Raw genomic sequence first — 17,548 nt, 5'->3', positions numbered from 1 at the left:
TTAAGGTTGGAACATAAAACTAGAGCAATTGTTTTCTTCACTAATACTAAACAGCCACAAAATATATTGTTCTCTAGTCGCTTAAACCTCCAAAATGCACTGCCACATTACATCCATGCTCACTAAACTGCATAAAATCAATTTAACCATATTATATTGTTATTAAAAGTTGAGGTTCATACATTGTGGAACGCCGTGGCCTGAGCGTAATCTAAGAACAAAGGCATACTGTAGTGCCAGTACTTTTATGTTGAATTAAATGAATGCCGATGATTAGGTACATATACAATACCTCTGAAAATAAAAAAAAGGTTTGTGAAGAAGACACTGAGCCAGGAATTATGAAATTATGGTATTGAGAAAGAGATCAAATTACCTTTCTAAATCTGTGTATGAATGAAATGACCACAATGATTATAATCCATCCTGGCAGGTTTCAATTATTTCAATTGGCTTCAGAAACTGACGTGATTTCCAAAATTGGCTGTGAAAATGTGGAATGGGTGAAACGTCTAGCCTTTGAAGCTAAAACAGTTGGCTTTGGCTTTGTGTGAGTGAAATCTGTATGTGGACTCCAATAACAGGTATAGGGAGTTCTCTGACACAGCCGCTCCAGTGTAAATGTAATTGTGTAGACGACGCTATAGGAACAAGCTGCAGTCAGAGTAAACTCCGGTGTGAAACTGACTTGGTATGATTCCAGGGCCCAGATCATTACGAGGCGATACACCATCCAGGAAACTCGCTCAGCCTTGCAGTTGCCAATTTGATAAGGCCAAAGTCTTCCGAAGAACCTCTTTTTTAATGAGATTTTATAACAATTGTATGTTTTGAAAACGGTACCTCCATAGTCCTCTTGTTAAAAAGATAAAGGTACCTCCATGGTCCTCTTGTAAAAAATATAAAGGTACCTCCATCGTCCTCTTGTAAAACAGATAAAGGTACCTGCATAGTCCTCTTGTAAAAAAGATAAAGGTACCTCCATAGTCCTCTTGTAAAAATATAAAGGTACCTCCATAGTCCTCTTATGAAAAATATAAAGGTACCTCCATAGTCCTCTTATAAAAAATATAAAGGTACCTCCATAGTTCTCTTATGAAAAATAGAAAGGTACCTCCATAGTCCCCTTGTAAAAAGTATAAAGGTACCTCCATAGTCCTCTTGTAAAAAATATAAAAGGTACCTCCATAGTCCTCTTGTAAAAAATATAAAGGTACCTCCATAGTCCTCTTGTAAAAAGTATAAAGGTACCTCCAGAGTCCTCTTGTAAAAAATATAAATGTACCTCCATAGTCCTCTTGTAAAAAATATAAATGTACCTCCATAGTCCTCTTGTAAAAAATATAAAGGTACCTCCATAGTACTCTTGTAAAAAATATAAAGGTACCTCCATAGTCCTCTTGTAAAAAATATAAAGGTACCTCAATAGTCCTCTTATGAAAAATATAAAGGAAGGTACACCACTTGTTATACAATGAATGTATCATGTATTTGATTTATTTATTTTTAAATGGTCATTGCATTGCCAGGAAAAAAAGACAAATAAATACAAACATATTTACTGTATATCATAATCAGAATTAATTGTTTTCATCCCCAAGGGGAAATTATTTCCGATACAAACATGCAACGGACCAGCTGAGAAAATAAAGTAAATTGAAGTAAAGTAATAAGTAAAAAATGCATTTACATTTTACCATACTTATAAAATTGCGGAATGGATCAAACGTATAGCCTCTGAAGCTGTGGTTTGCTCAATTAAAAACCTCCATAAGGAAATTATACCACTCTGCTTTGTATGCTATGAATGTACATATACAAGTTTGTGTTTATTTTATTGTCAATGCATTGCCAGGAAAAAAAGACAAATAAATAATGTATATCAGAATCTGATTTTTTTCATCCTCAAGGAGAAATTATTTCCGTTACAAACATGCAACCAACCAGCCGAGAAAAAAAAAACACATTTTAACTTAGTATGTGTGTTTTGGGGAGAGCTAATTTTCTGGTTTTATACGGGTTGTGACCGCCAGGGGGCATTGGCAAGAATGCACTGGGAGAGATGATCCAGGGTTTTCTCTTTATTAAAGATTTCAGTCAAATAATACTGGTGGTTGGTATTTACAGAGCAGTTATTGATCATGCAAATACGTGTGTGGTTTTTTTTTATCACGCACACCAAACAACAACCACAAGCTCTACACGATGTGGGGGAAAACAACTAAAACTCTGCAAACACGTAGCATCCTCAACCCAACTTGCCTATGCTAACGCGTGATTGGCTACTCGACCTGTCAATCAGGCACCTGGCAGAAACGGGGCGGGTCCTTCGTCACAGCTGCCCCCTAATTTGTCCAGCAAATTTGAGACCTAAGAAGGACGCACAGTTTCAAAGTCAGTGTCTGGGATGGCGGGTAGGGCTACAAGGCGTGCAACGGGCCTGGTGTAGGTCTTATCCTTGATTCGGACTTCAGCTGCACGAACCCTTCCATCCTTCCCAGGAAGAGCTTTGGTGACCAGTCCAATTGGCCAGAGGGCTCTCGGTAGCTGAGGGTCCATCACCATGACCGTGGTCCCGAGTTGCAGCTGTGCTGGGGCCTTGTGCCATTTGGAGCGGGTTTGAAGGGTTGGGAGGTAGCACCGGATAAAGTGTGCCCAGAACTGGTCTGCTAACATTTGACTGTGCCTCCAGCGGCCTCCACTTAAAGGCTCTGCATCCTCATAAACAGCCTGTGGTAGGGAGGAGTCGCGCCGCCCCATGAGAAGCAGATTAGGGGTCACGGGGTCTGGGTCTGCCACATCTGTCGAAACATAACCCAGGGGCTTGGAGTTCAAAATCCCTTCAACCTCTGTGAGAACAGTCCTCAGGACTTCTTCTGGAACAGACTGAGACTGGATGGTGGCATAAAGTGCGACTTTGACCAATCTCACTTCCCTTTCCCACACACCCCCAAAATGTGGGGCACTTGGCGGGTTAAACTTAAACCGGATCTGGTGCTTGGCCAAATGATCACGGAGTTCAGGTTGTAGGGCTTCAAAGGCCTCACTGAGCTCCCGCTCTCCTCCTTTGAAGTTTGTCCCCTGATCAGACAGGAGTTCAGCTGGTTTGCCTCTTCTTGCAATGAATCTGCGGAGTGCCATGAGAAACAAATCGTGGTCTAAACTGGAGAGAATATGTAAGTGCACGGCTCGTGTTGTCAAGCACTTAAATATAATACCCCATCTTTTCTCCAGACGACGGCCCACCTTGACAGTGAAAGGTCCAAAACAGTCCACACCAGTAGAGAAGAAGGGCGGCTTAAACAGTCTCAACATCGCCTCTAGCAGATCTGACATCTTGGGCACAGTTGGCATTGCTCTCCATCTTTGGCACTCTGGGCATGAATGCTGGTGTCTTTTCACTGCCTCTCGCCCCCGGAGTATCCAATACTTCCGCCTTAGTTCGGCAAACAGGCGCTCTGAGCCTGGGTGACGTAGGGCAATGTCTGTGTCCTTGATGATGAGCTGGGTAACTCGGTGATGGGGGTTTAAGACCACAGGGTGAATGGACTCCGGTTGTAGTTGACTGCAGCGCCTTTAATAAGCCCTGCAGTGGGATCAAACTCTGGGGCCAGGGTCAACACCCGACTAGCAGAGGCAACTGGCTTGTTACTGCTCAGCAAGTTGTACTCATCTGGAAAACTATCCTGTTGGGCTTGCTGTAGGATCTCCCTCTCCGCCTTCTGATGGTCTGCAGCAGAGGGAGCGGCCTGGCCAGGTGCCGCCCCGTGATAGGACGATGCGACCATGTTTATGAGTTCAGTGAAGGAGGAGCACTGGTCCTCCTGTAACTGTCGTGTGGTCTTGGCGACTGTGGTGGCAAGGCAGGAGATGGTAGGTTTTCTTAGTTCAGGATCATCCTGAGGTTCTTCTTTGGCTGGTTGCATGGACCAGGTCTCTGGTGGCTGCTGTAGGAAGGCTGGCCCAACAGCGGAAGGTGAAAACCACCTTCCGCTGTTAGACAACTCCTGCAAGGTTTTACCACGAGTGACATCATCGGCTGGGTTCTGTGCTGTATTCACATACCTCCAACTCAGCGGGTCTGTTAGCTCCTGGATCTCGGCCACTCGTGTTCCCACAAACACCTTAAAACGACAGGAGTCTGACTGTAACCAGGTGAGGACGGTGGTGGAGTCTGTCCAGAGGATAACACTGTTGATTGGCACGGTCAGCTCGCGTTGCAGGAGTGTAGAGAGCTGGGCAGCTGTCAGTGCCGCACAGAGCTCCAGCCTGGGCATAGACTGTTGCTTTTTGGGGGCAACTCTGGATCGAGCAGTGAGTCTTTTCTCTGTGCTACGAAGATTGGCCAGCACAGCCTCCTTTGGGGCTTGAAGCTGTGGCATGTTCTTTACTCTGAGGAGGGGAGTGGCATATCGCTGGACACCATCGATGTTCACACGTGTAGTTTTATCCTCCAGCAGCTGTATTACTTCCTGATCCTGCCTGGATCGCACCACCAGCTTTTCACTGCGATAGGGGAGGATGTCTAATTGCCACAACTTCTCCACATTCTGGAGTATTTCAGAGGATGACATGGTGGAGAGGTGAAGGCACTGCTGAGAGGTAGATGGGTGTTTGGCATTCTTAATCGGCCCCTGAAGTGTCCAGCCTAACCTTGTTCTCACAGCAGCGGGTCCCCCAGGACGTCCGAGGCGCACAGGGGCAACTGGAGTGATGAGGTGAGGGTAATCGGAGCCTATCAACAATAGGGGGCGTACTCTGTTCATTGCTGGGAGTGGCAGACCTCTGAGGTGTCTGTACTTTCGCTGGAGTGCTTCCACTGAGTATGTGTGTTCAGCTAAACTCAGTGGCTCAGCAGTAAATGCACCTTTAATGGCAAACGTCTTCATTGGCTGGTCTGCAGGGGAAATGGTGAACGACACTGCTGCACCATGCATAACCTTGATGTCTTGTCTAACAGTTCTGAGGGCAAGGTTTTCTGGCTCACCAATGAGTTTGATTGTTTGGGCTGCAGCAGGAAGCAGAATAGTCCGCTCTGATCCGTCATCAAGCACTGCATACGTCTCTAGTGAATTCTCACCATTGCGGAGCAGCACCCTGCTAATCTTTAACAGGACTTGGTTGCAGCCAGAACGTTTGTCAAGGTAAAAAACTTCATTGGTTGAGCTGACGGGGCTTAATGGTGTCTCAAAGGGCTTTGCATTAACGTCATGTAGGGCCTGCAGGTGTTTTCCTTTGCACTTTGGGCATATGACTTTCAAACGACATTGGGCAGCCTGATGTGAACGTGCGCAGCGCCAGCACCTTCTGTTAGACTTGATCCACGCTGTTCTCTGATCCACTGTTAACAGGGCAAAATTACCACACTGGTCAAGGTAGTGTAGTGTATTGACACAATATGGGCAAAAAGGGGGCTTCTTGGGAGTGACTGTTGTCTGCTCTGCTGGCGGGGGATCACTGGGCTTGTTTCCTGTATGAAAGATGTTAGTGTTTCTGCTGCTCTTATTGTCATGGTGCCGAGCTGACTTGGGTACACTGCTTCTCCTTACTTCACTGTGTAATGACTCAAACACTGTCTCTTGTATCTTCAGCTCATAATTGAGCCAATCGGAGAAGTGCAGAAGGCTGGGAATTGTGACACGCATGGGGTAAAGGAACCTTTTAAACTCAGCTCTCATATCTTGTGGCAGCTTAGATAATAAACGTGTCACATGTGACCCGCAGCAGAGTTCTGTCTGTCCACTTTCACCTAGCTGTTCCAACAAGCCCACCAGCGCTCTCACCCTCAGTGCAAAACGCTCAAAGCCCAGGGTGTCTCCACGAGCTATGTTTGGGGACTCCATCAGGTCAGCAATCTTCCTGAGTGCTAACTGGTGGGGCTGGCCATAACGCTCAGTTAAACTGGCCATTGTGTCTGTATATGGCTGCTGTGAGTTGATATATGAATCGGCAATAAGCAAGGCATCTTCGTGCTTTAAGTGGTCTAACAGTATTTGATACTGTGGATATTGATCAAATTATTGTCATGTCTGTGTCCTGTTTATCATGAGTCACGACGATCTTACGGCATATGGGTCACGATGAACTTTCTGTGTATTTTCTGATTATCTGTGGACTAGTCTAAACAATTTTAAAGCGGACGTCATATCAACGTCAGGCCATTTTATCAGACCCAAGCAACAGCTATATAAAACACAGCTAATTCTTGTGACAGGTCGAATCTCAGCTGCAAGACGAACAACACGCTACTGTTTTGCCTGTTTTTCCATGTTTTCATCAAATAAAGAACTTGAGAACGATCCTCGCCTCCCGCAGTCTGTATAGACTAAACTTCGACAGAATTGGTGGAGGATGCGGGCATCTCATCGTGCTTGGAAAGGAAACATCTGAATCGTGGTGCTCTACGGATTCTCTTCTCCCTTCTGGATGCCGGCTGACGACGCATAGCGTTCCAGTAACGGTCCAGCTGGGAACTTGGAGGAGCCAGAGCAGAGCCGAGAGCGGAGCTGAGAGAGAGCGGAGCCGAGAGAGGGCATTTGACCGACCCTTCCCCCGACCCTTTCCTTCCACAATTGTGACCGGCCCACTTAGCAAAAAGGTAAGCAGAAACCTCTTGTATTCAATACGAAATTCTGCACATCGAAAATGCTAAAGTGGGTTGTTGAAGTTTGCCAAAACTTGACCTGAATTTGTCACATTGCCGTTAAGTATGAGAGTAGGGGAATTTAGCTCAGTAGTTTTGGATAGTCAGTTGGACTGACTTAAAGGGAGTGGGACTCCGAAACACGTGGGACGTGTAAAAGTACTATAATCAGTTGGATTGACTTAAAAAGGAGTGGGACTCCGAAACACGTGGGACGTGTAAAAGTACTATAATCAGTTGGACTGACTTAAAAAGGAGTGGGACTCCGGAAAATAATAAAATATTATTAGTTAAGTTAGTTGGTCAATTTTGTGGTACCTTTTGGTTTATTCTTTGGTTTGTTTGCTTTTGTTTGTTCATTTTGCTCTTTCTGTGTTTTAAATTTGTGTTTGATTTCTAAATGTATTTGTATTCTCAGACTTATTCTTTTTATTCTTTATTTTGTAGTTAATTATTTGTCTTATTCATTTTCCGTGGTTAGTTATTTGATTTCTAATTCAATTTGTATTCTCACTCTTATTTTTATTTTATTTTTTTATTTTTATTTTTATTTATAGTTAGTTATTTGATCACTCTTGTTCATTTTTGTAGTTAATTATTTGATTTCTAATTATATTTGTATTCTCACTCTTATTCTTTTTTTATTTTATTTGTAGTTAGTTATTTGATTTCTAATTCTAGTTGTATTCTCACTCTTAATTAATTTTATTTTGTATTTGTAGTTAGTTATTTGATCACTCTTATTAATTTTGGTAGTTAGTTATTTGATTTTTTATTGTATTTGTATTCTCACTCTTATTCTTTTTTTTATTTTTTTTTATTTTATAGTTAATTATTTGATCAGTCTCATTCATTTTTCGTAGTTAGTTATTTGAGTTCTAATTCTAGTTGTATTCTCACTCTTATTCTTTTTTATTTTATTTGTAGTTAGTTATTTGATTACTCTTATTCATTTTTGTAGTTAGTTATTTGATTTCTAATTCTAGTTGTATTCTCACTCTTATTCTTTTTATTTTTTATTTGTAGTTAGTTATTTAATCACTCTTATTAATTTTGGTAGTTAGTTATTTGATTTTTAATTATATTTGTATTCTCACTCTTATTCTTTTTATTCTATTTATTTTTATTTTGTAGTTAGTTATTTGATCACTCTTATTCATTTTTGTAGTTAGTTATTTGAGTTCTAACTCTATTTGTATTCTCACTCTTATTTTTATTTTATTTTTTTATTTTTATTTTTTATTTATAGTTAGTTATTTGATCACTCTTGTTCATTCTCGTAGTTAATTATTTGATTTCTAATTGTATTTGTATTCTCACTCTTATTCTGTTTTATTTTTTATTTTGTAGGTAATTATTTGGATCACTTTTATTTTTATTTTGTTTGTTTTTTTGAAGTTAGTCAATTTTATTATTGTGGTTGGTAGTTTTATTGTGGTGTTGTGTCACTGCCACGCTTTTCATTATTGAGTAGTCAGTACAAAGGAAATAAGTTAAAAAAAAAAGAATAAAAAAAGAATTAAAAAAAGAAGGAAAATTGGACCATATTCCATTCAAAATGAATGATTTTTTAAAGGATCTCGAAAAGACAATCCACACAAATGAACAACACCTGAAGGAAGCAAAAAAGCAGAACACACAAATGAAGAATCTTTTCAAAAAATATGCGGAGAAAAGATTTATTCGTTTTGGTAATGAAGCAGTGGCTCCCACAGAAGAAGAATGGAGTCGTATTATGGAATATCATAAAGGCAAGGTGATCCATTACAAAACAAACTCAAGTTGGACAATGAAAGGAAAAATGATTGATGAGAAGAAATTGAAGGAGCATGAAAATAATTTAAGGTTTTCAGAAAAGTTATACAAAATAGCGAAAGACATTGAAACCAGAAGAGAGGGACGATTTCTGGCCAATATTCTGGTATTGAAACCAAAAGAGCATCAACCAAGTACCATCTTGCCACTGAGAGAAGGAAAGAGGAAACATTAAAAAAAAAAAATGAAGCACATAAGCGCATCTCTTTTGAACCTGGATTTCTTCGCTCGGGTACATCCTACGGAGTTAATAACAGAGACAAAGATGGAGGCTCTAGCACAGATGAAGAGAGCGAGCAGACTGGGGTACGAGGCCGACGTCACAGCTATAGCGCCCCCCCTCTGGCCAGAGCAGAACTGCAGTGCCCCTCCCTTGGGAACGAACATCATAGCACATATGCAGAACTAGCGAAAGAACTGAAGAAAATGAGGACAGAAACGGAACAAGAAAAACCAGCCCCCCACACTTCTACTCCAGCGGTTCCTCCCCTGCAGTACTCATCCATGGATTCATCTCTGATAAAAGGTACAACCAGAACCATACCACTGCTGCCATCGAAACATGCTGTAGTCTCGGGTACTCTGACTATGGTCCCGTCAGAACCCACTCAAGAACAAAGACAGATGCAGGATTTGAAGGAACAGGTGTTAGCTCTGACAACATTGGTTTCCAGCCAAAATCACATCTCCAAATTCATGCTAGAGCAAACAGTGGCTCAAAAAGAACAACTTGCCACCAATGCATGGTCACCACCTGGATTGGCTTCAGACACAGATGAAGAAAGAAGATTACAACGACTACTGGAAGAAAAGGAACGGGAAGTGGCGGCTGAGCTACGCAGGAAACAAGAAAAACAGCTTGGACGAAAGGGGGAACCAGTCACAGTCCTAGGAACTGGGCTAATAGAGGCTAAAAGTAAGCAGCAAGCACAGCAGAAACTCCACATTCAAAGAGGAGTGGAGCAACAGAAGAGAACGGGTGTAGACCCATTTGTGTCAACACCAAATCAATATGTGGTGGGAGCATTCACAGGAATGGTGGATGAGCATGGATACAATGACGCATTCCTGAGTGGAGAACTTCACCCGCTCCCTGTGGACAAAGGTACCAAGGAAGAAGATGATGAGTTTTCTAGCAATGAAGAGGCTCCTCCTCTCATTGCACCTCTCCGAATGACTGCAAGTAACCAATAAGTGTACCAACCATTCGCATTGAAAGATCTAGAAGGGCTGATGTTAAAACTGCCCGAACTGACACAAGGTGCGCCGGCCTTCCTCAGAGCATTGACCACGAATACAGCGGGAGAAACACTTTGCTGGGGAGATGTGTCTGCAATTCTTATAAGGGCAACGGATGAGAATACGACGGCCAGGATCCGTTCTGAAGTATCCAAACAGATTCATGCTACAGTTAGAGCATCCACATCATTTGCCACCATAAAGGCTCAGTTAACTCAGGTACTTAAAGGAATGTATCCCACCTGTCTTCCTGACGCACTGTTGGCTCTGGAAATGAAACATGATGAAGACTACTTTGCATATAAGCAAAGAGCTAAAGCACAGTTCCATGATGCAACTGGAGAGCCCATACAACCTGGTACTGGCAACACTATCATGTTCTTTTCTACTCTAGTGAAAGGACTACCTAAAGGGGTCCAGGATCAGTTGGCTGATGTTGTGGGTCTTTACTCCAAGACAGAAAAGGAGTTTGATGCCAATTGCCAACATCACGTTGCTAAGTACCTGAAGGAAAGAAAGGGACAGAATGAGGATATGGAGAAAATGGAAATGACAACGATCAAGTTACAACTCAAAAAGCTCCAAGAAGATGGGAATGATAAAAAGAAAGAAAATAAGTCTGCCAAGGTAATGGCTGTGGCAACAGAAGAGAATCCAGTGTCAGACGGTGCCCAACAAATTGCTACGGCAGTTAAAATGGTCCTGGGACAAATGCAACCCGGTATGACACAACCACAGGCAGTACCATATGCCAGAGAACCAAGAAACAACACACCTGCTTCAGTAATCATCTACAATCAAGGACGTGGACGGGACACATTCCCTCGTGGAAGAGGCCGTGGGGTAGGAGCTGGAAGAGGACAAAACAGGTTCAGCGTGACTCCTGATCAGTGCTTGAATTGCTTTGGACTTGGACATTGGGCTCAAGACTGCCCCATAGGGCAAACACAAAGAAGTCAATATCAAATGACCCCAACCCAACCTGGTCAATTTCAAAGACCACAATTGATGATTTCAAATCAACCCATGTCAAACCAAAATTATTTACCACCATCCATGCCCCCTCAACGAGCTATGAACCTTAGAGATGGAGATGCAGGCCCACAATATCGGAACGCACAGGAACAGGTTGATCCTTATAGCTACTGACGGAGCCCGCAACAAGAGGACCAGTCACTTCTCCCTTGGAAAAGTGAACCAATGGTGGTGCTCACAGTTAATGGACAGAAAATTAAATTTCTCGTGGACTCAGGAGCCACTGTCTGCATCAAACAACCTTATCCACTTACCACCAAAACAATGTCCATTAGCGGTTGTGTGGGAAAGCCAGAGGAAAGACCATTCACTGTACCATTGGCAGTGAGACTATCTGAACAAGTTGTGGAACACTCTTTCCTGTTTCTACCAAGCTGTGGCATTTCCCTGTGTGGACGGGATTTAATGTGCAAACTATCATTGTCCCTAGTGTTTTGCCCTGATGGTCATAAGTTGCTGAGTAAATCCCAGACAATACAGTTACTTCGGACGATTGAGACGAATAGACAAACACAAATTCTATATATGTCTCCTGATGTGATTGAAGATTTGAAAACACCTGCTGACATATATTGGTTACAAGTCTTAACTGATCCAGTTTCAGGCAACTCAGCCTCCGCACTATGGCAACATTACAAATCTTGGGCCAGGACACTCTTCCCGATGAGAGAGCCTTATATCCATTGCATGCCACACTGAATTATACCACCAAGGAAGATGACGTCTATAATGAAATGTGGTCACAAGTACAAGACCAGACCTTCCGGATCACCTATCCGTGCCTGTACTGTGGGCCCCAAGGAATGGCCCTTTCTGTCATCCTTCCCCCAGAAATCCTGGCATACTAAACTGACAGCTCTGAAACAACACCTCATGTGAGCTTGGCTGTATCCAAAGACCAGACAGTGAAATCCTTGGGACCAATGGTGAAATTGGCTAACTCCTTGCCATTTGAACCAACCTCAATTCCAGGAGTTTTCTTCAATGGACAGCATAACATCTTTCGAATTATTCTACCCGACAAAACATCTGATGTAACCAGAGCTCTCAAGGTATCACGCCACAGGACATATGAAAATCATCCTGATTCACAGCATTTTTTGGATACTGTACCATCAAATATCTGGATGACGCACCCAAATGATGTTGGTCAAACAGACCATGAGATAACTGTGCATCTGACAACTCAAACACCTGTTTTTCGGCCACAGTATCCGCTCAGGCCAGACCAGATGCAAGGAATTGCAGAAACCATCAATGGTCTGCTGAGGGCCGGAGTAATTCATGAAACGGTGTCAGAATATAACACACCTCTCTTTCCTGTGAAGAAATCCGACCTGATTAACTGGCGAATGGTGCAAGATTTCCGCCCCATCAATGCAGTGACGGCAGATGAGACGAACTCTGTCCCGGACCCTTACATTGCATTAAACAATTTGTCACCAGATCATACATTTTTTACAGTCATTGATCTGGCCAACGCATTCTTCACCATCAACATTCATTCAGACTCGCAGAAATATTTTGCATTTTCGTTTTTTGGGCGACAATACACTTATGGCAGGATGCCTCAAGGCTGGACCCTATCTCCTGGCTATTTCAACGGTTTCTTGCGGGAAGATCTGGGAGACTTGACTCTGCCAACAAACTGCACACTGATCCAATATGTGGATGACATTTTGATTTCTGGACCAGATGCTCCATCTGTTCTAAAAGCGTCCACCGCTCTTTTGACACATCTATCAACGAAAGGCTACAAAGTGAAACGAGAGACAGTGCAGATGTGTAGAAGGTCCGTCTATTTTTTGGGAAGAGAAGTATCCTCTGGAGGACAAGGAGTATCTGACTCCAACAAAGATTCAATCCTAAATGCACCAAAGCCAACTACTGTGCGACAGATGTTGAGTTTTCTTGGCCTGTGTAACTACAGTCGAGAATATGTCCCTAATTACACAGAAATGACAGCATCTCTCAGAGCGCTCATAAATCATCATGGGATGTCTCAGTTAGCTGCAAAGTTAACATGGAATCAGGAAGCAGAAGAGGCATTCACGAAGACGAAACAAGCTGTATGTACAGCAGGCGCCCTCTACGTTCCTGATTACAATCTCCCGTTCCATCTAGATGTGGCAGAAAACAACTCTTTTGTCTATGGGGTATTGTATCAAAAACAAAGTGGAAGTAGAAGGGTGCTAAAACATTACTCTTGCAAACTCGATGTACATGACCAAGCACAGCCCGGTTGTGCCCGATACCTTGCCGCTCTAACTAAAACCATCAACAAGGTCGCTCATTTGGTCCAGAATCACCCTCTGGTTGTTCATACCAACCATGGAATTCAAGCATACCTGAATTCCAAACTGCTCATCACAACTGCACAAATGACATTGTTTTGTGATGGATGTTCATACCGCTCACAAACAGGAGAGGTAACATCTTCATATGCGATTGTATCACAAGATATGAACGGACAAAACACGACCTTAGAGGCCAAACCAATCAAACATGGCTCAGCCCAATTGGCAGAACTGATGGCTCTCTTAAGAGCCTTACAACTGTCCGAGGGACACACAGTGAATGTCTATACAGATTCCGCCTATGCCTTCAAGACTCTGACCATCTCCATTCCAGGCTGGATAAGAAATGGTTTCAGACTGGTCAGTGGTCTGCCAGTAAGACATGAAGAAATCATCAGAGAAATCATCAGTGCTGTTCAATTACCTCAAAAGCTTGCGGTAATGAAATGCAAAGCTCACACAAAGGGGGACGACTGGATCTCAAGAGGAAACCGAGCAGCTGACATTGCAGCAAAGAAAGCAGCAAACTATTCTGGAAGAGCTATGGTAGCAAGAAAGGAAGATCTACAGGATGGCGAACAAAATGAACCAGCAGCAGAATCTAAGAAACAGGAAACAAAGAGTGCTGACCCAGAACCGGAACAGAGCATGATTGAATTGAATTACATTAAGGAAATCCAATCTGAGGCGGGACCGTATGAACACAACCAATGGCAACTCAAGGGAGCAACAAAAGACAAAGATGGACTATGGAGGAATCATGAAGGGAAAGTAGCAGCTCCCACCAAACTACTGAAAATTATGTTTGAAGAATATCACCCACCCATACATCGTGGAGTGAGCTCGATGATACGTTTGATGGATCAATGGTGGCACCCCCACATGAAGAACCCTAAGAAGACAGGCAAACCTCCGCCTGGAACCTTTACACTCCCAAACTCACCATTTGAAAAAAATGTCATGGATTTCACAGACATGGGTCCGGAGATGCGCACCAGAGGGTTTCGTTATCTCCTAGTTATTGTATGTGAATATACAAAATGGGTAGAAGCATTCCCCTGCCGAACAGAGTCAGCCAAGGAAGTAGTGCAACACTTATTGACAGACGTAGTTCCCAGGTTTGGTGTACCATTTCAAATAAGATCTGATAATGGTAGTCATTTTACTGCTAAAATTGTGAAGGACGTTCTAAAGGCTCTGAACATCTCACAGAGATTTGGCAGTATCTACCATCCATCTAGTCAAGGTCAGGTTGAGCGTATGAACGCAACCATCAAAAGAAAATTAGCAAAGGTTTGGCAAACTTCAAAACTTGACTGGGTCACGGCTCTTCCTTTTGTCCTAATGGACATTAGGAACAGCGTCAACCGAACTACCTGCTACTCTCCACACATGTTGCTGACTGGGAGAGAAATGCACAAACCGATTGGCCCATTCGATATTGACGCTCCATTTATTGAATGGGACCTATCACATCATGAATATGTGAAAAAGCTTCAGGCTATAGTGTCTCAAATACACTCCTGTAGACAAAGAACCACGGCTGTGGAAGAAAATGAACTGACTGACTCTATGGTTAAAACTGGGGACTGGGTGTACATCAAAGTACACAGACGAAAGACCTGGACCCAACCCTATCAGACTGGGCCATACAAAGTGACTAAATCCACAGGAAGATCTGTACAGGTTGATCGCTCTGGAGTGAAGTACTGGTACCACCTTGCCCACTGTGCAAAGAGTCCTACAAATCCAACTGAACGAACCCTTGCACAAGTGCAGGATGACCTGGCACAAGGGACAGCGGCTCTTCCGGATGGAGGGGCCTCCTCGCCAACCGACCCGGTCCAGTGGGATCCAGGAGGAGAAAAAGAAACGGGGGGAGTATTGGCGACAGATTGAAAATGATGATAAATACTTTAAAAGTATTTTTAAGTTACTCTTTGTGTTAATCATGTCTATTGTTTCTGTGTTTTTAGCCCTATGGCTCCTGAATGCATCCCCACATGGACACAATCTGGCCCCAAAATCTTCTGACACCGTCAATACCACCATGGAGAAACATGGAAACATTGAAAATTGGCGGGTGAACGCAAGCAAAACAGGTATGAGACAAGGGGCAAGGAGTAGACCAAAAAGTGCTATGGGACTGTACTCGACTGCGGACACACTACCCACGAAGATGCAATGCACCAAGGGTGTGACTTGTGTGATTTCAGTAGATGCATGCCAAATACACCATTGTACAACACCTTGTGAGAATGCCGAATATGAAAAATTTCTGTGCATCAGCCCTAAGAGCTGTTATTCGCGTATCAATATCTATGGGCAAACTCAAAACTCTCATGGTTGTAATTGTGAATCATGGCACTTTGTGATTGCTAATACCGGTGGTGATTGGGGTTATGAACCACCGATTCCAAATTCTGTAGATTTGAAGCAAAGACTATCGATTATTAAGGGTAAAACTATTTCTGGCGAAAAATGTGATCCAGTAATAATCACTCTAAAAGATCCGAAATTCACTGATAACGGAACATATGTATTGGGCTCTTATTCTTCTAAGTTCAACCCAACAAGGGGATTAATGACAATCAGTATCTCTGAAGTATCGGCCCCCATAGAGGAATCAACCCAATCTCCTGCACCCTCTTACCCCATACCAAAATATTTCTCTGACCTTTCATTAGAAGATGTAATCAATTTGGAAACTGGCTCCGATGTCAATATTAACCTATGGCTTAAATGGGTACAGTACACTGTTAAAACAAATAAGAAAGAATCGTGTTTAGCTTGTGCGGCTGCAAGACCCCAGCTTATAGCTGCCCCTTTCCCTCTGGACTCACAGCGTGACAGTTGTGTGCATTCTCTGTTTTCTAATTCTTCGGACAATTTCAAGGACTGTACTCATTTACATTCAAGATACCCCGTTACAACATCCAAAGACGTACCTGTGATATTCTCTACTGCTGAACATGGCTTTAACTATTTCTATTTCAACGCTACTCTTAGCACGACTAGGCTTGGTCATTTTCCTCCACCGTATTGCAACACATCAACTGACATTTCTGCTTTCCCCACATTTCATCATGTTTTTTTAGGACAGACCTTACCCAGAGCTGACTTATGGTGGCTCTGTGGTGACCTAAAACTCCGAGCTATCCTTCCACCACGTTGGACAGGTGAATGTGCTCTAGTAGTGATGATTTTACCATTCACTATTGTCCCCGTTACTACTGAAGATTTCAAGTACAACCTACCTAGGCATCCTCACTCTAGAGTGTTTAGACGCTCCCTCGCCAGCCCCCTGGGATCATTTGACCCAGGTGTTTATATAAATTCTGTGGGAGCCCCGGTTGGCGTTCCATATGGGTTTCAGGCACAGAATGAAGTAGCGGCTGGGTTTAAGTCTATTTTATTTAGTTGGGCAACATCTAATATTAATGTTCAATGGATAAATTACATTTATTATAATCAGCAAAGATTCTTGAACTTTACAATAGACGCATTAGAGGGAATTACAGAACAATTGGCTCCGACCTCACTTATGGCTTGGCAGAATCGCGGTGCTCTTGACATGCTCTTAGCTGAGAAATCTGGTATTTGCTCAATGTTTGGTACTTAAAGCGTTCAGTGGCGTCTTCAGGCAGAAGATTCTCCAGGGCCACCTTGAGCCTGGCAAACTCTCTTGGATCACCCTTTGTGAATGAAGGGATTGTAGGCTTAGGGCCGCGATACACCACCTCTTGTTTAGGAGGAGGAAGGGGTCTGGTGTGCTCTGACTCACGTCTTGGTGGAGTATAGGGGCTGCCATACTCTGGCGTCGGCACAGGAGATGGGGAGTGGTGTGTATCTGCAACATACCTTGGCGGATCTTGTGGGGTAGTTCTCATGTCCCTTAGCAGCTCCGTGAGTTCAGACACCATCCTTTGTGGTGGCGGTGATAGTGGCCTTTCAATGAACTCATCTGTTACAGGATGGGGAGGAGGTGGCCAGTACTCAGGATCTGTAGGCAACATAAAGTTCACAGCTTGTGCAGGCGGAGCAGAGAGCAGAAGCTGACTGTGATCCTGGCTCAAAGGTGCACGAAGGCCTTGTGGTGGAGCAGGGGCTGGTATCGGGATGAATCGATGGGATGAGAACTCTCTTGCATCAAGGCGCCTTTGCATGTCCATCATCTGTCTTTGCATACTATGATTGTCGTTAAGCACTCTGTGTAACAATGCTAGAGTGTCAGATGTTTCTTCTGCAGCTGGTCTCTGCCTGGGCGTGACTGGTGTACTTACAGGTAAACGCAGGGAATATTCAGCAGCATATGGATCCATAGCTTTGGCTCCTTCTAGTTCACTCCAGTCGGCAGGCTGTGGAGGTGTGAGAAACGTCGTCCTGGCAATTCTCCCCACTGATCTCTCCACGCTGGGATATGGTTGTTGCTGCTCATATGCATTGAGAGCAGCTTGCTGTGCAGGGGTGGACACGTAGTCCTGCATCCAAACAGGTGGTCTTCTGTCTCGGCGTGGCC

The sequence above is a fragment of the Eucyclogobius newberryi genome, unplaced genomic scaffold (genome assembly GCF_026437365.1).
Source record: "Eucyclogobius newberryi isolate DKJ021-1_F unplaced genomic scaffold, fEucNew1.0.hap1 SCAF_1, whole genome shotgun sequence".
In the NCBI taxonomy this organism is placed as follows: domain Eukaryota; kingdom Metazoa; phylum Chordata; class Actinopteri; order Gobiiformes; family Gobiidae; genus Eucyclogobius; species Eucyclogobius newberryi.
This window is presented reverse-complemented; position numbering follows the sequence as displayed.